The sequence below is a fragment of the Asparagus officinalis genome, chromosome 3 (assembly GCF_001876935.1).
Source record: "Asparagus officinalis chromosome 3, Aspof.V1, whole genome shotgun sequence".
Taxonomy (NCBI): Eukaryota; Viridiplantae; Streptophyta; class Magnoliopsida; order Asparagales; family Asparagaceae; genus Asparagus; species Asparagus officinalis.
The window spans coordinates 30,218,082-30,241,301 of record NC_033796.1 but is presented as its reverse complement, the minus strand read 5'-3'; the positions used below and the strand labels follow the sequence as shown (position 1 = coordinate 30,241,301).

General features: G+C 34.4%; 1 long non-coding RNA gene across 2 annotated transcripts; it reads right to left on the bottom strand.

Annotated features, from left to right (window-relative positions):
• LOC109833620 lies at window positions 10,452-22,866 on the bottom strand. Of its 2 annotated transcripts, XR_002245281.1 has the most exons (3): window positions 22,360-22,866; window positions 15,489-15,634; window positions 10,452-10,857 (listed from the first exon to the last, which is right to left on the bottom strand). It is a non-coding gene; the product is annotated as an uncharacterized LOC109833620 (long non-coding RNA). The 2 variants fall into 2 exon arrangements; XR_002245282.1 differs by lacking the exon at window positions 15,489-15,634.

Genomic DNA, 23,220 nt, shown 5'->3' with positions numbered 1-23,220 from the left:
TTAATCCGGAGCTGCATTCGTGTGCGCGCGCCACCCGACCCGACCCCGAGCCCGAGCCCAGCCCGGTCGGCGCGCGCGTGTGGTGTGGAGCATAACCTTTATTTTCTTCTAGGCATAGGAGAGAAAGAGAAGGCTTATGCGTGTGGTGTGGAGCATAACCTTTATTTTCTTCTAGGCATAGGAGAGAAAGAGAAGGCTTATAAAGACCCTTCATTCCTATTCCATTTTCTATGTGGGACTAAACTTTCCCACTACAATATCAAGTTTTAAGTTATCTTTATTATAACTCCAACAATCCCCCACATAACTTAAAAATTAAAATAATTCAGAAATAACAGTAAAAGAAGAACTTAAAAACAAATAAATAAGATTGCTGGTTCCCTTATACTACATAATAGGTGGAGGTACATTTCGGTTTGAACCTTCACTTAGTGACAGTTGTATAGATCCGTGAGAGCTTGGTGGACTACGACTTGAACCAGTCTTATTTATCGGATTTCTACAGAAAGCACACATAGTACAGTTTTGAAGAATTCTAAACGGGTTGCGCTATTATCGGCCTTGCGCAGGTATCTTTCATGTGTGTTACTAGGGAGCAGCCCTGTTCCCATAGCCGCAGCCTCATAACTACACACATATAGATGAATCCTAATAAGGATGCGAACAAGTAAGCATCCTGCCTCATAGGTCTTGGATTCATTAAGAGTTTAACTCAACCTTTCACTTGCTTTTTATGAGCACTGATCACCCTAGGGATGGGAGCAAATAAATTCAGTATTCTTCACAATTAATCACTCATTCAGTTTGTTTCTACCCATTGAACCTCTGCGAGGTTGGGTTGCCACTGCAGTGATTTTTCTTATGGGCTTAACCCCATCCCCCTCGATGATTCTAGGTCCACTGCCCTAGATAAGCCTTTAGTTAAGTGATCTGCAAGATTTTTCTCTGATCTTACAAAATCTAAGGCTATTATATGATTTTTCATCTTATATCTGAAGGATTTGTGTCGCACTTTCAAGTGTCAATTCATTTTCACATCTGCATTCTCTTGATGGCATTTGTCAATCGCTGACCTGTAATCACAATGAATAGAAATAGCTGGTAATGGTTTTTGCATTAGTGGAATTTCAGTTAGTAAATCTTTCAACCATTCAGCTTCTATACTAGTAGTATCAAGAGCTATCATTTCTGATTCCATTGTACTTCTAGCCATTACAGTTTGTTTAGTAGATTTCCAGGACACAGCTCCTCCTCCTAAAAGGAACACAAATCCTGTGGTGGATTTTACATCTACTGAGTCACTAATCCAATTTGCATCTGAATAACCTTCTAGTACAGATGGATAACCTTTATAGTGTAAACCATAATTCATAGTTCCTTTTAGGTATCTCAAAACTCTTTCTAGAGCATCCCAGTGACTCTTATCAGGATTTGATGTATATCTACTAAGTCTATTTACTGCATAAGCAATGTCAGGTCTTGTGTAGTTTGTTAGGAATCCTAATGATCCAATTATTTGTGCATATTCTCTTTGTAATTGAGGATAACCTGTATTTTTTCTTTAGATGTACATTAGGATCATATGGAGTAGAAACAGGTTTACAGTTTGGATCATAAAAGTTCTTGAGAATTTTCTCTATATAATGTAATTATGACAGCACATATCCATTCTCATTCTTCAAGATTTTGGTGTTAAGAATTAAATCAGCTTGACCTAAATCTTTCATGTCAAAATTTTGTGATAAAAAATGTTTGATATCATTTATAATTTGTATGTCAGAACCAAAAATAAGAATATCATCAACATATAAGCATAATATCACAATTTTGTTGTTTTTATCTATTTTATGATATACACACTCATCTGTTTGATTAATTACAAATCCATAAGATAGTATAATTTCATCAAATTTCATATGCTATTGTTTTGGAGCTTGTTTGAGACAATATAGTGATCTAGTAAGTTTGCATACTTTCTTTTCTTGTCCAGAAGCTATAAATCCCTCAGGTTGATCCATATAGATTTATTCATCTAAATCTTCATTTAAGAATGCAGTTTTAACATCCATTTGATGTATTATTAATTTTTGAATAGATGCTAGAGCTATAAGGACTCTAATGGTAGTAATCCTAGCTACTGGAGAATAGACATCAAAATAATCAATACCAGATTTTTGGGTATATCCTTTAGCTACTAATCTGGCCTTATATTTATCTATTGTTCCATCTGGTCTAAGTTTTTTCTTAAATACCCATTTACATCTTATAGTTTTACAGCCTGAAGGAAGATCAGTTAGTTCCCAAGTATGATTTTGAACTATAGATTGTATCTCATTATTTATAGCTTCCTTCCAAAATGGAGCATCTACTGGTTTCATTGCATCTTCAAATGTAATTGGAGAATATTCTACAAGTAATGCATAGAAATCTTCATGGACCTTTTCTATTCTAGTTCTTTTACTTCTCCTAGGCTCCTCTGGACTTTCTAGTGGTCTAATTTGTTTAGAACTAGTTTCACCTTGGTTAGAACTAGGATCTAAATTACTAGAGCTAGGGCCTGTGTTGTTTACTCTGGTCTTGTAAGGAAAAATACTTTCAAAGTAATGTGCATCCCTAGCTTCAATTATGGTGGTTTTGGCTATCTCATTAATGTCAGAGTTGATTATTAAAAATCTATTTGCATTACTATCAGAATCATAGCCAATAAAAATTCCATCTACAGTTTTAGGTCCAATCTTCTTTCTCTTATTCTCAAGTATTTTAATTTTTGCTAAGCACCCCCACACTTTCAGGTGATCCAAATTAGGGTTTCTATTCTTTCAAATTGTGTAAGGGGTTTTATCAGATTTCTTGAATGGAATTCTATTTAGTATATGACAGGCAGTCATAAGAGCTTCTCCCCACAAATTTTCTGGCACACCAGAATTAATTAACATTGAGTTTACCATGTCCATTAGTGTTCTATTCTTTCTCTCAGCTACTCAATTAGATTGGGGTGTATATGGAGCAGTTATTTCATGAATAATTCCATTCTCTTCACAGAATTGTTTTAATTCATTAGAAGTGTACTCACCACCTCTATCTGATCTTAGTATTTTAATTTTCCTATCCAACTGATTTTCAACTTCTGCTTTATATATTTTGAATTTGTTTATGACTTCATCTTTGGTCTTAATTAAGTAGAGGTAACAATATTTAGAGCAATCGTCTATAAAAGTTACAAAATATTTGTTACCTCCTCTAGTTGTTCTTCCTAAATCACAAACATCACTATGGATGAGTTCTAACATCTCAGAATCTCTATCACTAGTTTTAAATGGTTTCTTAGGAAGTTTAGCTTCTACACATATTTCATATTTTTCATTATCTTTTATATTAAGCTTTGGAATTATATTGAGATGCATCAATCTTTTAATTGAATTATAATTCACATGTCATAATCTTTGATGCCAAGTGATAGAAGGTTTGATATTCAAAGCTATCGGAGATGCAAGAGTAGAATTCTTAACATTCAATTTAAAAAGACCATCACATAAAAAACCTTTACCAATGAAGTTCAATCCCTTAGTTATTACAACTTTATTTGATTCAAAAACAAGTTTGTAGCCTTGTTGCACTAATAAAGATCAGCTAATTAGATTTCTCCTAATATCTGGTACATGATGGACATCCTGCAGGATCAAAGTCTTATCCGAAGTTAGCTTTAGGTTGATCCGACTTATTCCAGATACGGGAGCCACATTATTATTTCCCATTGTCACAGTTCCTCTACTTGAGACCTGATAGGTGGAAAACAAAGATTGATTAGAGCAAACGTGAATATTAGCTCCAGTGTTAATCCACCAATCATTTGCTTGAAGGGTCATGTTTACTTCAGGGGTGAAGAGAACAGACCTGAAAACAGTCTCAGCTGAACAGAAAGTCACCATGTTTACTTGTGACTTATTAGGTGGAGGTCCTCCCTTCCTAGGCTTGGGTGGTTCTGTTTTCTTGTAAAAGCAGTCCTTAGCAAGGTGATTGGTTCGTCCATAAACGAAACAGGCTCGGCGTTCAGCTCCTTCCTTCTTTTGAAAGTGGACAGGGTTCTTATTTTGATGAAAGGATTTCTTCTTAAATGTTTTATTTTGATTTTGGTGGAAGGGACGTTTCTTGTGTTGGGGAAAGGGTTTGTATTCAACATTGTTTACTTTGGGTTCAGATTTTGTCACAATTTTCTCCCTGAGTCTATGCTGCTCTTCAATTCTAATGGAATTCAATACTTGCTCTAGGGTAAGATCTCCTTGGGTATGGTTAAGGTTTTCGGCAAAAGCTGACCAGGACTCATGAAGTTTGTCTAGAAGACAGACTATCTAAAACGTTTCATCTAAGATAGATCCATTCACTTTTAATTGGTGAACTATATGTTCAAATTCATGAATTTGCTCATTCATTGGTTTAGAATCTACCATTTTAAATTTGTTAAAATCAGAAGCTTTAAATCTTTTAATTCCCATATCATCTAAACCATATTTTTTCTCTAGAGTTTCCCACAGAACTTTAGCATTAGTGATAGTATAATATATATCATATAGCCTATCAGATAAAGCTCCTAAGATTCTGTATAGGCAATGATACTCTATTTCTTGATGTGTTCTCGGGATAGGAATGGAATCTGTGGAGGAAGATGAGGAAGATTGCTTAGTAACTGGTCTAGATGAAGATGGGTTGTCTGGTTCTATGGCTGTTATTAGATGTAGAGTTGTTAACCCAAATCTCATTTGGTTTTGCCAAAGACGGAAATTGTTCTCATCAAACTTCTCTGATTTAGCAGACATAATTTCACTTGTAGCCATAATCTGATGATGAATGAATAATTTTGTCATTATAATGCAACAGAAATATATAAAACATTCATTCAACAGAATTATCATGCAGTGTAACATTTCGTTTTTAAAAATTACAAACAACATTAACATAAAAAGCAGAATGCTAATCATGATACTATTCTAAACAGCTCAATTAGATTCTTGAATTGTTAGGAATAATAAGTTGTTTAGACAAAGATTAACACGAATTAAGTTTTAAACAGTTAATAGAAATTAGATAAAAACAGATAAATGTTATAGTTCAGAAATGAAATTCAAATGAAAGTAAATAAAAACTAAAAATACGGCCTGATGGTCGAGGCGTGCAAGCACTGTCCCAAGAATCTAATTGCCACATCTCGTACAGGGCTATACGGCAAAAGTTCCCGGAGATACAACGACCCTCGGTCAGGCGACCTCCTTCTCGTCGGCACGAGCTTCAAGAAGGCTTTGCGAATCCTTCTCGACTTTCAGGGAACCAGCAAATCGTAACAGTAAGTAAATTCAAGAGAAAGAGCAGAGAAGGAGAAGAAGAGTTTGTCGTATTTCGCTGTGTAAAACTCTTCGGGTTTTAGATCCTTTTATAGGGGAAAAACAACCGTTATTCATAAATCCCACAATTAACACGTTTTAATTATTCACATTTAAAATCCATAAATTTCACCAATTAATACTAGCTGTTTTTCTATCATTTAGATCTGTCAATCTCTCTCTCATTTAACACGTTTTAAAAATTAATCACGTTTTAAATTTGCTTCATGATAAACACGCTTTAATGCTATCCGTTTACATTCATTTCGATCCTTAATTTCTGCCTATTAATTTTGCTAGCCGTTTAACAAATTTTGAAAATATTACTCACATTTTTTTTAATGCAAAAAGAAAAGTTCAAAAGAAAATTAAAATGTAGCAGATTAAAGGCCCATTAATCCGGAGCTGCATTCGTGTGCGCGCGCCACCCGACCCGACCCCGAGCCCGGCCCGGCCGGCGCACGCGTGTGTGGTGTGGAGCATAACATTTATTTTCTTCTAGGCATAGGAGAGAAAGAGAAAGCTTATAAAGACCCTTCATTCCTATTCCATTTCCTATGTGAGACTAAACTTTCCCACTACAATATCAAGTTTTAAGTTATCTTTATTATAACTCCAACAATTTATTGATCATTAAACTTTTTAGTTTTCTACATTGATATGAAGATTAACATTCTTTGATGCATATTCTCCTTGTAACCATTTGTTTGTAGTCAATCTCGCTTAATTCAAATCCTTTATTTAATAAATATTTAACATGTGGTAGGGATCCTATCATTAAACTTCTTTCTATAGGTATTCTAATAGAACCGTACTCCTTAACCCTTATAACCATAACATATAAAGTAAGGGCCTCTTTGGATTGATTTTTTAGATAGGTAAATGAGGGGAAAGCTGCCAAAAAGCTGACGCTTTTTTGCAGCTTTACTCCAAAATCACCTCTATAAAATGTAATTTTAGGGGAAAACTGCCAAAAAGCTGACATTATTGGCAGCTTTCCACCCTTTTACCTATCTAAAAAATCAATCCAAACAGCCCCTAAGGTAAATCTACAAAGTGATTTTCTTCATATTTTTCTCAAAAAAGTTATTATAATCTTTCATTATGTTCTCAAACAGCAAAATATCATAAGAAAACATACGAGAATTCTTCTGTGCTCTGCCAGAAATTTATAAAGAAGAAAAAAAATTATAAGAAAACAAATAAGAATTCTTCTCTACTCTGACATAAGAAATTGTTAGAAATAGAAAAATTGATACAAAATTTAACGGGTGGAGACGCGGGGTGTCGAACCCCGTACTCCGCTCGCATGCAAAACGAGCGCTCTACCATTTGAGCTACATCCCCTATTTTAATTTAATAATTCAATTAAATTATTTTTAAACATCATTGTTGCAGTCCAATTTCCTTCCCTTTGTTCACAAGGTGTTGTTTTTCTAATCCTCATATTCCAAACCTGCTATTAGGGCAAGTGCAGCAGCCTTTCAAGAAGGCTCCTAAAGGTGATGTGGCAAGAAAAAGCTCTCAACATGCTCCAACAAGCTCTCAAGGAGACTCCTAAGTCTTAGTTGGCGGCGGGGTCCACCATTGAGCTCCTAAGAGCTCCACAAATTTGTGAAGCACTTGGGAGCTCCTAAGAGGTGGGGCCCACTAAAAATATTTTTTTATTAGATTTATTGTTTTAAAATATATTTATAAAATGTTAGAGGTAGAAGAATGGATTTTTTAAATAATATTTAAGCTCTTAATTGGGAGTTTGTTGGAATATTTCTCCTAGTAGGAAGCTCCTAAGTGGGCCCCATGCTTGAGAGCACTCCAACAAGAGCTCCCTACTAGGAGATTGCTGTACTTGCTCTTACTATTTCTGATTTTGATTACAGTTAATACTTCTTTAGTCCTCATTTCCTTTTTAAAATTTACTGCTTTTTATTTTTTTGTAGTAAAAAAAATCGGCTGAAGCGGTCGACACTGCTATAGTGAGTAATCTGTTCATTGTTGGCGTTTTTGTGTCTGTAGGTTCTGAATGCAGGGCCGGCTCTGTGGTGAGTCAAGCCGGGTGCGCCGCCACAAGGCCCCCGAAATTGTGGGGCGAGGGCCCCAATTTTTTTAAGTTTATATATCTTAATATATATATAATATATTTATATATATATATTATTAATATATATATTATATTATATATTATAATAATATAGGAGGAAGAAGAGAGAGAGAGACGAGAGCAATCATGGATCGTCCATTTCACAACCCTTAATCTCAACGCGTCAATCAAAACCCTCCTTCAAAAGAAACCAATCTTCACAAATCAGCATGAATTCAGATCTAGCCGCCGCCCCCTCACTCTCTGCGCTCTCTCCTCAGACCGTCAGCGTCCATCAGGACTGTCGGAGCTCCGAGCTCGCCGTCGCCGGCCTCACACCCACCCGCTGGCCGCTCAGACTTCGTGAATCAACAGTCGCCGCCGGTAAGCTCGAATTCGAGCTCTCTGCGATACCGCGCGCCTCAGCTGGCCGCTCAGACTTCGGGAATCACCGTCGCCGCCTCGCTGGCCGCTTCAACTTCGGGAAATCACCGTCGCCGGCCCGTCCGCTAAGCTCGAATCGTAGCTCCGAGCTCGCCGTCAGCTGCCCCGCCGCCGCTGTCGAGCTCGCTGTTGCGTCACTGCCCCCGCTGGCTGCTGTCGAACTCGGAATCAAAATCACAGATTAAGATGTAAGATTTGGGTCTCTTTTTTGGGGATTACTTGGGGTTTTTGTTGTTTGATTTTTGTTGTTCATTTGATGCCTTTTGTTCAGTTTTTGTCGCACAGGGCCCCTAAAATCTCAGAACCGGCCCTGACTGAATGTCGTCTGAAACCCTTACAATTTAATCGTTCGTTTTCTAATGCTTATTTATCATGTATACTGCTCCTAAGTACTGATTAAAAAGTTTGACAGTCTCCTCACATAGGCTGTGTTTGGTTTGACGGAAAGGGAGAGAAAGGAAAGTAATGTGGGAGAGAAAATGCATTTCTAGTGTTTGTTTTGAAAGAAAATAAAAAGGAAAAAGAAAATAAACTTTCCTGTTGAAAAATCGCTATATCTATTTTCTTTCCCCTTTTCTCTCGGCTGCCCTAGTGAAAACGAAGGAGAGCGACGGAAACGTTCGGCCGACGCTGACCCCGATCTCTCCTCGTCGCCTCCAGAGATCCTTGTCTCCTTGCTCGTCACCTTATCGTTCTCTCCTCTCTCTCTCTCCCTCCCTCCCTCTCTCTCTCTCTCTCTCTCTCTCTCTCTCTCTCCGCCTCATCGTTCATCGCCGATCGCGTAACATGGAGTAAGATCCGAAGGTGAGCTTCGATTCGAGCTTGTAATTTATCCTCTTTTTAGTTTTTCTCATTACTAAACTCAAGGATATGGGTTCAGTCACCCAATTTGATCAGAAGCTTGCCCTTGCCAAACGCTGTTCTCATGGTAATTAACTAAATGGTAATTAACTAACTAAATTTCCTAATATTACCATCTTACGTACAATTCCTTAAGCTAATTAGTACATATTTTGGGATTCGGATCCTTTCCACTACAAAAAAAATAGTGGAGGGACCACTACATAATCACAGCCATTGATTATCTAGTTGATGGTTATGATTTTTTCTTTTAGTGCAAATTAGGAATGAGTGCAATACACGGGGGTATGGTAAGTGTTAGATTTAGATTGTATCATAACCGCCTACTAAATAATCAACGCTTGAGATTAAAAGTAGTGGTCTCTCCACTACTTTTTTGTAGTGGAGAGGATTCAAATCCCATAATTTGATCTTATGTTGAGCAGGAGTAGTTGCTGGTGCCAAGGCTGCAGTTGTTGCAAGTGTTGCAGCTGCTATTCCTACTGTAATTACCTAGCTCTTAATTACTCTCTTAGCGATGAGTCGTTTGATGTTATTTTTAATTTATTTATGGTAACACAGTACGATTCATTGTCTGAATTGATGTTTTCGTTTGGTTTACTCGCAATTAGGTTGTTTTTGGTGATATCTTTGATCTTCTCGGAACCGCTCCAGATTTAACTGCAGGTTTCGTTTGGATCTCTCTATCAACATGAATCCAAATTCATCCGAGGTAAATTCTGGTCATATTTTTTTTGTTGGTTTTGAAGTTTAATTTGTTGGTAATTTCTTTGCTCATATTTTTGTTCATACTGTTGATGCATGAAAATACATTCCATTAATTGTTTAGTTTAATATTTTCATGATTGTTGGTTATGAAACTACCCATCTGTTTGATTGCCAACCCTTCTAATGAGGAGGATCATACCCATCTGTTCTTCCCCTGTACTTACTCTGCTAACTGAGTTGTTTGTTTGAATTTTGTCTAATAACTGAGTTGTTTGTTTTTTATAATTTCTCAACAATCAGATACATATGTGCTTGAAATTTTTGATATTACATAGTTTTCAACAGAAATTTGTCATAATTTGCTAACTTAACAAGCAACATTATATTTGTGATACTTTTTTATGTGCATGTAGTTGTTATTACATAGTTTTCAACAGAAATGATGTGACATTTTATTTTTATTTCTACTACGCTATAGGCAATCAGGTGTATCCATCTTTTAGCAGATAATTGAACATAAAAGCATGTCTACAGACCATTTGAGGATTCATCATATACAGGAACTACGAAATACAGAGCCGACTCCATGCACATTAAAGGGAAATATCATGTAGATATTTTAATAGCAAATTCCTGGGATTTAAAAGCATAGCATGTAACAAAACCAAAACAGATACAAGATATGTAAATTGGCCAATTGCCATATCTGGTAGCATGCGCACGAGATAAACAAACTTATATAAAACTGGATGAACTTCCAAAAATATCTCTATGCATATAGCAAGACTTGTAAATTGGCAATAGCAGGAACATGAGATTTAATCTCACTGTACTAAAGCATATGAAAGAAATGTGATTGCATATCTGAACTTTTCCACGTAGACGTATATAATTAATCAATTAATTATATTGTGCAATATGGATAAAAGTGAACACAGAACTAAAACAGGAAAAAAGAATATCTGTACTTTCTGAGAAAGACGAAATTTGAAATTAAGATTGAACATACAGAGGACTATAGTAATACATTAAGTTGTGATTCAGTCTCACGAACAGTTTAACACAGATGATGCCAGCTTTTCTTTTTGTAATAATCTATATGGAATTTTAAATTCCTATTCTGCAGTATATGTATCATCCTTGTACTTGTATACAAAACCATGTCAACGTCTTTCTGCATCTTCCTTAAAAAAAAATGCATACAGACTATATCTATACAGCTGCATTTAAGAAAGTATGTGGTACATGTTTATTCCAGCATCCTAAACTGATGGGTGTATAACCTAAAAAAATGAAATTTTCTTGCCTGTTTAATCATTGTTTCAGTTCTTTGATTTTCTGCTGAGTCATCTCCCCTCTTGAGAAATCAAAAACTTCTTCACTAAGAAGCTGAAAGTATAATACGTGTATCAGAATAAGGTAATATCTACTGCAAACTGGAAGTGAACTTCCCAAAAATCATTTGTGATAATTTGTGATAATTTTTTATGTGCATGTAGTTGTATTTTAGATGCCATACTTTACTTCTGGTGGATAGGCAAACAAATTCTTATTTCTGAATTTTGAATCTTATATTTAATTCCATCCAATATTTCACGAATTCTCATTGCCTAAATTTGCTGATTGAGTATCATGGAATTCAAACCTTCAACTGGCCTCATTATCCAGTAATATTAAGTGGGTTTGCAGATGGTACATGAAACCTTAACAGCGCTTAATCAATTATCTAGACAAGTACAGACTACAAGCTTTAGGCTTCAAATTAGGAACATTAAATTTTATTTGGTTTTTATTTTTTCAATTGTGGTACTTTTTTAAATTTTTTAAAAAGGCCAGATTCAACTATAGCACAGTTTACGACAAGTCAACAACATGTGTACAATAACTAACATGAAGAATCTCATTAAAACATATAATAGCTTACACTAGAACTTATGTAAATTAATTGCACCAGCAACCTTACAAGGAAGCTTAAGATGATTGACTCCCTCTCATGATGATATATTTCTAAATCAATATAAAGTATAAATGATTTATCTCAACAAAGAAATAGAAAATACCATGACTTTTTTTATTTCTCATTAGCAAATAATGCCCACTGTGGTGTGGTAAACTGATAATCAATTAAACAACCTGGACCCTTAAGTTTGTACAATTGCTACAAATACAGTTCATAGGGAAAAATAAGTCCTCATGAAAAGAGGGGAAAAAGACTCATTAACAAATAATGAACATCCAAAGCAAGGTATCAAGCAGATTGGATTCATGCAGAATTCCAAATGTTCATAGAAAGTTAGTTTTCAGTTTCTGGAATGTACCATGACTCAGGCACTCATTACAATGCAAGTACTTTATTGATAAGTTCTATTTTCAGGACTATGCTGCGCATTTTGAGGGGTGTCACAAAACCAGTTCAGATAGGGCATCACTGCATATCTGTTTAATTTTTTTTTCAAGTTTCTACTGTTTTAAAATTTTGAATTTTAGTTTTTGACATAATGCATGGTCCAGATTGTCTAGGTTATGGATTAGTGTTTGATGCCACTAACTAGTCTATCAACATTAAGAATCAAGAATTTGATACTGAACTGAGAGAATTCTAAAGCTTAGTGATAAAAAAAAGATCTGGACTCATAATCGCCTACTTAACAATTTGATTACCCATACTCTATTAATTTAGTTAGATTAACAACATGGACATATCAGCTATAAACGGTTAGTCGAAGGTAAATATGTTCTTAGTAAAAGATAAATGGTTAGTCGAAGGTTTCAGTTTAATATTTTCATGATTGCTGGTTATGATTGTGACGTGCTTACTGAAAGTGTTTGAATTTGTAGACAAAAGAAGATGATGAATGGGCTATACAAAGAAAAAAGATAAAATATTCAGCAGGGATTGTGGCTGCATATGCAGCATATGCAAGTGCTATTATGGCAACTAATATCTACCAAGTGGAGTATATAGATAGATCAATCTTAGCTCAAAAAGATGAACATAGGAACTTACTTATGGAGCGACTTACTCAACAAAGTGATAAAGATTGTCGTGAACAACTACGCATGGGAGTTAATGCTTTTGCTAGACTGTGTCAGTTGCTTAGGGAGACGGGACGTCTTTATGATAATAGACGCAGTTCTGTAGAGGAACAAGTTGCTAAGTTCCTTTAAATTCTTTCTCATAACTGGAAGAATCGAACAGTGAAGTTCTATTTTATGCGTTCGGGTGAGACTGTTAGCCGCCACTTTCACAAGGTATTAGAGGCATTACTATCGCTTGAGGATCAATTTATTAAACAACCAGATGACTTCGAAGTTCCACTAGAAATTCAGACAAATCATAGATTCTGGCCCTATTTCAAAGTAAAATATAAAATTTTTGTAATAAATATTACATCATGATAATAATAGTCAAGTTGCTAATCACTTTGTTAATCTATTATAGAATTGTTTTGGCGCAATTGATGGATCTCATTTTCGAGTGAAAGTGGCAAAAGAAGATACAAGAAGGTATCGAGGCCAAAAAGAATTTCCAACTCAAAATGTGCTTGCCGCTTGCACCTTTGACTTAAAATTCACATATGTTCTAGCTGGTTGGGAAGGGTCTGCTTCAGATTCGCGGGTGTTGAACAATGCATTAATACGACAAGACAATATTTGTTCCTCAAGGTGATAACTCTTAGGTCCAATCATTTTCAAGATCAGATAAGATCTTGTTTACATAAACACATTTTAACTGTTAAATTTTGTTCAATTTTAGGAAAATATTATTTAGTTGATGGTGGTTTTATGCTGAGGCCGGGATTCCTTACACCATTTAGGAGTACGCGTTATCACCTCAAGGAATATTCCTTACACCATTTAGGAAAATATTATTTCGTTTGAAGCTCTTCATATTGATGGATGACCAACTTGTTCAATTATGTTGCAAGTTTGTATCCTTATTGCATATTTATATTCTACTTATTTGAATTAATTGCAGGGGATGAAGGATGTGAGATTGATGTCTTGATGGGCTCACTAAAGTCAAAAACCAAGGACTTTGGCATAATTTTCTCTCTTTGGTTAAGATTCTCTATATGAAATTGATTGTAATAAACTTTGTTGGTTAAGATCTTCTATATGAAATTGATTGTAATAGACTTTGTCGGTTAAGATTTTCTATATGAAATTGATTGTAATAGAATTTGTGACTAGAAATGGATTCTAGTTTATATTAGGGATATCATGACATTTACTTTAGATTTGTTTTGGTTCTTTCATTGACATTTCTTTCTGCAAATATTATGTGTGAGAAATGTTATTTTTTAATTAGTGGAATTGTGGTTGTGCTTCTGCTTGTTAATATTATGTGTGAGAATTGTTCTTTAATTAGTGGAATTGTGGTTGTGCTTTTGCTTCTTAATTATTTAAAATCTAAATCTAATTCCAAAAAGTATGAATTAATTTATATTGTGATAATTTTCTTCCTTTTTTACTTAGAAAAGTAACCAAACAAGAGAAAATGGTTTTCTGATGAATTTTCTTCTAACTTTCCTTATAATATTCTTTCTAACCAAACAATAAAAGGATTATCATCAAACAATAAAAGGATTATCATTTTCTTTTCTTTTTCTTTTCCTTTCTTTTTGCTTTCTCTTTCTTTTTCTTTTCTCTCCCTTTCCATCAAACCAAACACAGCCATGGAGTTTTACTACTAATTACTCATTATGTATTTGGGCTTCCTCCTTTCGTATTATACACCGGAGTTAGATCCACTGCATCATAAAAATTAGTGAAAATGCTACTATCTTTAATCACAATTATTAATTATTTAGCGCGTAATTGTGATTCACTATTAATCTAACATACTCACGATCTTACCTCATATGAATTTCCTAATTTGCATTTAGAGAAAAATCATATCATCCATTAAAGAGATGATCCATTAAAGAGATGACATACTGGTCTCTCCACTGCTTGTTTAGCAGTAGAGAAGATCTGAATCCATATTATATCCCACTTCTCTCGATAAATAATTAGATTACTTACTTATTTGAAACATGAGACAATTTTATTCGGATTAAAGGATATTTGGCAATGACAATCTCTCCATTCCATGATTGGATAGTGCATTCATAAACTGTGGCTGGTTAGGCTGATGGTTTAGAGTCTTAACATAAATTCTACTCTAACCATGTACATTAGTTGGCTAATAATTTGTGATATCGATGAGGAGGTCCATGTGTACATTCTTCATAAATAAATAAATAAATAATAGGAGAATTTCATGCAAAATCACACATTGCTGCGAACTGTAGCTTCATTTTGCCAATTTTATACATATTTATCAGTGTATAACACTTAATATTTGCTTATGTGGACTATCTTGCTTTGTTATTTAGACCTATGCCGTTCATGACCGACTGTAATTTCTGTACCGATACTTTTCGTTAGTCTGAGTCCGTTTCCATATCTATTCTTTCAACTTTTGTGGGCGAAGTATCTGTTGAAATTGTTGGGAAGTAGTTCTGTATTTCACGAAATACTAGTTAGACTTAAATTGCAGAATTGCAGATTAAATTCGATTGAAAAAAATAACTACAATGGGAGTTAACTTTTAATTTGGAACAGAATTAAAATTAACAATCCAAGTCAAAGAATAAGTCCTACATAAATTCAAGGGAGGGGAAAAAACACTGACTATTCTTGGAAAAGTTCATTGTAATTCAGGTCATAGGAAAGTCAAGAAGAGTTGCATACTGTAAGAGAGAAGTAGAGAGAACTAATGAGAGAAATTTAGGATTTGTGAGAGATCTTTTAGTGAAATTGAGAGAATGTTTCTTGTGTAATTTTCAGAGATCAAAAATAAATTGTATTTTGTAAATCTGTAGAAGAAAATAAGACTCAAACTCTCTCCCCGTGAATGTAGGAGATTGTCGAACTATGTAAATCTTTGTGTCTTTTGACTCTTGATCTATTTTCCACTGTATAATGCTTTCTCTTTTGTTCAAACTTGAAATTTCTCGAAGTGAGTTTCCTACCTCGCTGGACGATTGATTAGTCTATGAGAAGCAGGAGCTCTAGTTAAGAGTTTCGGTGACACTTATGCATGCAACAATTCCACAATGAACGCCGATTGATGGCCACGATCAGTGTCCGGTTATAGGTGGCGTGCGCCAACAAAAATCTGCATTCATATAACACATAGGTAACCCTTATATGATCTGTTATTTTCTAGGAATTTTATGACCGAAAATGGTTGCTAGCAGCAAGCGTTCGCACACTATGAAAAAAAGGGAAGAAAAAAAAGGGAAAGAAAGAAAGAAAGAAGGAAAGAAGAGGAGATCCGGTGATATGGAGAGGTCTGGATGACAATATGCTACCTCTGCACATACATAAACTTAGCATATTGCTGTCCTCATGAGAACTGACGCGAAGTTATAGAATTGATAACAATTATGTGGCCCCATTGAAATGAAGTTGTAAGAACCTGGGAAGCCGCATTACCTTTGAATTTACATATGAAATCATTCAGCGAAAAATTTCCGTGTATGTTTCTCTACGTGACATTTCTTGTTCAATTCAACTTTTGATCCATATCAAGTTTATATATTTAAATGAAACAGACAGTGTTTGAAGCTTGCATAAGGTAATTGTTATATCCTGCAAATTATCCTGCCTAATAAGAGTGGCCAAGTATTGATTCACTAGCCGACTCCCCAAGCATCTATAATATATGACTGACTCGAGATTCAAATCCGAGTCGGATCCGGTCAAGATTCCCGACTCCTAAACAAAAATTGTCCTCCACTTGGACTCGACGCAGTCTCTAACACTCATTCGGTCTGACAAACATTACTCAAAAGTCATCATCGACATTTAATGTGGTATCAATCATAATGATTGTGCACAACAGAGCTTCCAAAACTCCTCTTACGTGTCATATATCCCATAGTCTTTTCACCGTGCAAAGTCGGCTTGACCAACCAATCTCCGACACATGTAAAATAGGACTGAAATGGTACTACAATGCTCTCGGCCAAAATCACCAACGTGCCCCCCATAATCCCTCTACAAATATAGATGATTTTTACTACACAAAGGTAACACAATTTCACACAAAAAAAGTCAACAAGACCATACTTTGTTTTTTTTCTCTTCAAATTAACTACAAAAAGCAACTGACTTAAGCGGAGTAGGGCATGCCAGAGGAAACAACCTCCGCTGCCTCTAACTTCTATTACAAGTTCACAGGTTATGATCCATAGCAAAAAGATCAACCATCAAGGGAGATCAATGGACCCAAAAACAGAGTTCAACACTCCCAAATCACACATTAATTTTTCGATGTAAACAACAATGGTTGCAAAATTGGGATAATGGATATTTTTTATGTTGGACGAGTTTATGTGTTTTTATTAGATTCTATAGATATAAGAATGCAAATGTAGAAGTACATGTAATTAGCATTGACGATCAGTGTTATAATGTTAAAATATTATCCTAAAAACCTTCTGATGGTATTCTTGGTAAATAAAGGAGGGATGATATTGAAGCACCTTCAAAATAAACCGAGTCGAATTTAAACATACAAAGTGTCAAAATTTACCCTAAAGACATTCTGACTTGGTAGCAAACTTTTGATGGTCCCGGACCATATGCTAACTAGCAAAACTGATGCCCAAAATAAAGAAGGTAGGTATGTACAATGAAACCTAATGAATTAGTCTCTTCTTTCTCTACCTTTTTCTTCACGCAATTCACTTTTCCAACAAACTAAATGAATCATTGAAGGACAGGCACAAGAAATCTAAGGTGATCCAGCTTAAGATCGTGCTACTATCTGAACCCTTGTTAAGAAGAACTGATTGGTCTGAAGCAGATTGTATTCACTGAAACTGTAGTTCCTGAAAGCCTAAGATATGTCTTAACGCTAGAACCTCAATTCAAAGCAAAAGAAAAAGGGGAAAACTAATGCAACGGCGAAGATCTAAACTATAATTTTCTCTGGATCGTCAAAATTAAAATATTTGGGTAGATTCAATGGTTCACTGAATTTTATACCATATTCAAAATCGTCAAATTAAAACACACAAGGAGGGATAATATAGAAGCATCTTCAAAATAAACTGAGTCGAATTAAAACATAGAAAGCATCAAAATTTACCCTAAAAACATTCTCTTTGATTGAAGACATCAATTAGTCAAATCTAAGATCAATACGATTCATTTCCTAATCCAAACAAGACTTTGATTTATTACTAAAAAAACAACCCAAAAGCTGATTACTTTCAGAATTCTATCAAAAATGTGTATTCTTGATGGGATTTTGAGAATTTGCCAATCTAAATGGCTCCATCACGTCGAAATAGGCAATTTCTATATACTATATATTTTGACTCTGCTTTCCGGATTGAAAGGCACCTTTACTCTTCAAGGTTACGTCAACAATTTTGAACTTGGCCTTGGATTAACTTGGTCTCGAAGTAATTAAATTTGGTCTTTTTCTCTTGATTCCTTGTTAGAGACTAGATTGATTCTTGTACAGTTTGACTTTTGGGCTTCAATTATCATCTTTTTGACTCTTCTTTATTTAAAACCTATTTTCCTATAAATATACTAAAAATAATTAAGTAGCAATTAAATGGTACAAAAATATAGAAAAAGTGGGATGCAAAAATGATATAAAATATGTTAATCAAATATCCCCATATCTAAATTTTGATAGCCCTCGAACAAAAGAAAAAAAACTAAAGGAAAGAGAAAATAATAATAATACTAAAACCCAACTCACTTTCGCAGAAATCGCAATTTTATTTAGCATAACGCAACAAGCCTTTAAACTCCTAGATTATCCTAGTGTACAAGTTTAGTCTCATGAGGATTTGTAGTGAATATACTAACAAAATTCAATTACTTTGTCAATTTGAATAAGTCATCATACGGCTAAACCTTTCAACATTATTAAACGAACCGGTCTAAGCTAATATTTACTCAAGGTGTCATTTGGCAACGGGTTAAGTGAGGGTTACTTATGCCAAACACACAGCAGAAATAAAATCTCTACAACGGTCAAAGTGAGTTAACCCTCCATATTCTGCCAAATGTCAAAAATGCAAAAGAGCTAAGTTAACCCCTCTAAAGGATAAAAATGAGTTAACCCATCAAGATAAAAGTTTTACTAATGCTCCTATTTAAAAAGATTAAGAATTAACCTCTCTATTTATAAAGAAAATAATCAAAATCTTCGTCATTCCCAAACACTAAAAATGATCACAAGGGCCAAAATAAAACTTATTTAACATGTTAATAATTTATTCATTTAGGTTATCGAATGGGCTAACTTAACTACATCTCTTATCTCCAGCCACTAAAGATTTCCGTACTGACTCAAAATATGCTTATCGGACTCTATGTATTAATGACCGGTTAATCTTTCTCCTTAATTCCTCTTTTTTGATCCTTTGCCAAACGAGGCCCAAGAGAATAATTTGAATAATCCTTATTTACTTAAGAAATTATGATTTTCTTAAGGGAAAAATGCTTCTAGCCCCCAAAAGCCAAGTGAACGTGCTTCCCACCCCCAAGACTTGGTCAATGGGCGTTTTACCCCTAAAAATAAAGAATCTGTTCTCTGAGCCCCCAAAACACAAAACCCAAGACATTAAAACATGTGAAGACCATAATATCCTTATCTTTCTCTTTCTTTTTTTATTAAAATATGATGAGGGTTATTTTATTATTTTTGTTTTTCTCTCTCTCTTTATCATGATGTACCAAGAGGATAGTTGAAATGATTGATGAGGATTATTTTATTATTTTCGTTTTTTATTATTTTCGTTATTTGTATTGGGAGGTTGTTAAAGTTACGGGTTAATTGTTAAGGTTACGAGTTAATTGTTAATGTTACGGGTTAATTGTTAAGGTTATGAATCCTCTCTCTCTCTTTCTTTTTTTATTAAAATATGATGAGAATTATTTTATTATTTTTATTTTTCTCTCCCTTTATCATGATGTACCAAGAGGATAGTTGAAATGATTGATGAGGATTATTTTATTATTTTCGTTTTTTATTATTTTGGTTGTTTGTATTGGGAGGTTGTTAAAGTTACGGGTTAATTGTTAAGGTTACGAGTTAATTGTTAATGTTACGGGTCAATTGTTAATGTTATAAATCCTCTCTCTCTCTTTCTTTTTTTATTAAAATATAATAAAGATTATTTTATTATTTTTATTTTTCTCTCTCTCTTTATCATGATGTACCAAGAGGATAGTTGAAATGATTGATGAGGATTATTTTATTATTTTCGTTTTTTATTATTTTCGTTGTTTGTATTGGGAGGTTGTTAAAGTTACGGGTTAATTGTTAAGGTTACGGGTTAATTGTTAATGTTACGGGTCAATTGTTAAGGTTATGAATCCTCTCTCTCTCTCTCTTTCTTTTTATTATTTTGGTTGTTTGTATTGGGAGGTTGTTAAAGTTACGGGTTAATTGTTAAGGTTACGAGTTAATTGTTAATGTTACGGGTCAATTGTTAAGGTTATGAATCCTCTCTCTCTCTCTTTCTCTCTCTCTCTATCATGATGTTTTTTTGATGATATTGAAATGATTAAAGAGGATTATTATTTTATTATTTTTGTTTTTTATTTTTTTTGTATTTTTAGAATATTCGTTGTTAAGGATAATGGTTGGTTGTAAAGGTTATGCATTGATTGTTAAGGTTACGGGTTGGTTGTTAAGGTTAAGGGTTTGTTGTTAAGGTTATGGGTTTGTTGTGTAGGTTACGGATTTGTTGTTAAGGTTACGGGTTTAATTGTTAAGGTTACGTGTTTAATTGTTAAGGTTACGGATTTAATTGTTAAGGTTACGTATTTAATTGTTAAGGTTACGGGTTTAATTGTTACGGTTACGGTTTATTAATTATTAAGGTTACGGTTTAATTATTAAGGTTACGGGTTTAATTGTTAAGGTTACGGGTTTAATTATTATGGTTACAGTTTTAATTGTTAAGGTTATAGATCCCTTCTCTCTCTCCCTCGTAACTTTAACAATTAAACCCGTAACCTTAACAATTAAACCGGTAATCTTAACAATTAAACCCATAACCTTAACAATTAAACCGTAACCTTAACAATTAAACTGTAACATTAACAATTAAACCCGTAACCTTAACAATTAAAACCGTAACCATAATAATTAAACCCGTAACATTAACATTCATAACCTTAACAACAAACCCTTAACCTTAACAACCAACCCGTAACCTTAACAATCAATGCATAACCTTTACAACCAATCATTATCCTTAACAACGAATATTCTAAAAATACAAAAAGAATAAAAAACAAAAATAATAAAATAATAATCCTCTTTAATCATTTCAATATTATCAAAGAAACATCATGAGAGAGAGAGAGAGGATTCATAACCTTAACAATTGACCCGTAACATTAATAATTAACTCGTAACCTTAACAATTAACCCGTAACTTTAACAACCTCCCAATACAAACAACCAAAATAATAAAAAACAAAAATAATAAAATAATCCTCATCAATCATTTCAACTATCCTCTTGGTACATCATGATAAAGAGAGAGAGAAAAACAAAAATAATAAAATAACTCTCATCATATTTTAATTAAAAAAGAAAGAGAGAGAGAGGATTCATAACCTTAACAATTGACCCGTAACATTAACAATTAACTCATAACCTTAACAATTAACCCGTAACTTTAACAATATCCCAATACAAACAACGAAAATAATAAAAAACAAAAATAATAAAATAATCCTCATCAATCATTTCAACTATCTTCTTGGTACATCATGATAAAGAGAGAGAGAAAACAAAAATAATAAAATAATCCTCATTATATTTTAATAAAAAAAGAAAGAGAGAGAGAAGGGTATTATGGTCTTCACATGTTTTAATGTCTTAGGTTTTGTGTTTTGGGAGCTCAGAGAACAGATTCTTTATTTTTAGGGGTAAAACGCTCATTGACCAAGTCTTGGGGGTGGGAAGCACGTTCACTTGGGTTTTGGGGGCTGGAAGCATTTTTCCCTTTTCTTAATAATATTTTTTCCTCAATATAGATCCAAGTGGATGTGCAGATACTTTTTTCTAGGCTGTAAATTTGATATTCACAGTATCATCCATCTATATCATTATTACCATTATTAGCAGATAAATAAGTTATATACCAAATCTGATTACATCATACCAAACATAATCATATCCCAACAAAGCCATTCCCGGTCCTAACTAATATCTTATAATCTCCACAGGTCCTAGAACAAAAAGTAAGAAAAAGGCGTACCTCCACAAGGGAAGCATTGATCTCCACAATGAAGAGATGCAACATTAATCACACTTCTACTCGGATTAAAGCACTTGGAAAGAAAAAAGACAGAGACATAGGTGTGGGTTGTCATGAGTTTTAGCGGACAAGTAAGCAAGGAACTTGAGCTCACATGCCCCCTAAAACCTTCTTTACTTAAACTGTCATTTAATTAAGGACTTAAGCTCAAATATACTGCTCTGCCAAAATCAACGCCCAAAAGGTCAAGAAAAAGAATCGAATGAGCAATCTCAAAGTTGTACCAAGCACTGAAGCTCAAATATGACACAAAGGTTATTGGCGCCTATACACGTTCATTGAAGGGGATGGAAATTAGAAGACACAAAAATAGAAAAAATCATAATGCCTTGTTCTGTCCAATTTGCGTTTCTGCAAACTCAACACTCAAAAGTTCAAATCAAATGAGAAATCTCAAAGCTCTCAATGTGAACTTATTCTAAACCCAAATTGAAACAAAAGAACACTACTGAAAAGAGTGAAGCAATACTTAAAAAAGCACCTGAAACTAAATTTAAGCGCAGCAAGAAGTAAAGTTTAACTATTATCTCACCTTCAAGCCCCCAAAAGAATGAAAAGTCAATCACAGAAGAGGAATCTGAACAACTCCAATTGTTAATCAAAGCAGCCACTGCCTCATGCTGAAGATTACTTCCAAACAGCGAAGATCTAAAATCAGCACCAGCAACAGAAACACTCCCTTTGCTCAAATTCTCATCAATCATCAACGGAAAATTGAGATCAACCAAATTTGAACTAATCACCGCCTCCTCTTCTTTCTCTTCCTCTTGAGGATCGCCGCCGTTGTCGCCAGAGAGGGGAGTTTAGGGTTCATGAGGATGGGGATTAGGTGTTCGCCATATCACAAGGATCGCTGTTATCGCATGAGGGGAGATTAGGATTCAGAAATCCCATCGATGGAGGAAGAGAAAGAGATCTAGGATTAGGGTTTTGGTTGAAGTGAAGAGAGAGGATCGAGAGTAGGATGAGTTTACCGATGGAGAGAGGGATCGAGAGTGAGGAGCATGAAAATGACAACGAGATAACCTAAAATGTTAGAATTGGGCCAATTCCTGGCGTTAAATTCTTACTCAATCTAAGCTTACAATTACTCCTCTGTAGCTAAAAAAAAGGATAATCGAAAGAATTACTCTTTACACTGCAGTAAAAAAAAATTAAATAGGATAAATTTTCAAAACAAACTCTTTTGCAAATTTATTCCTCAAAAAAACTCATTTCTCTCTTATTTGTAAAAACCGATCTGATTTTAAACTCAGCGCTGAAACCAGGTCGGTTTTTACAAAAAAAGTTCCAAAACTTCACGGAAGTTGAACTACCGTGAAGTTTAGCAGTGTTTAATTAAGGTGCTAAACTTCACGGGAGTTCAACTCCCGTGAACTCCCGTGAAGTTTCA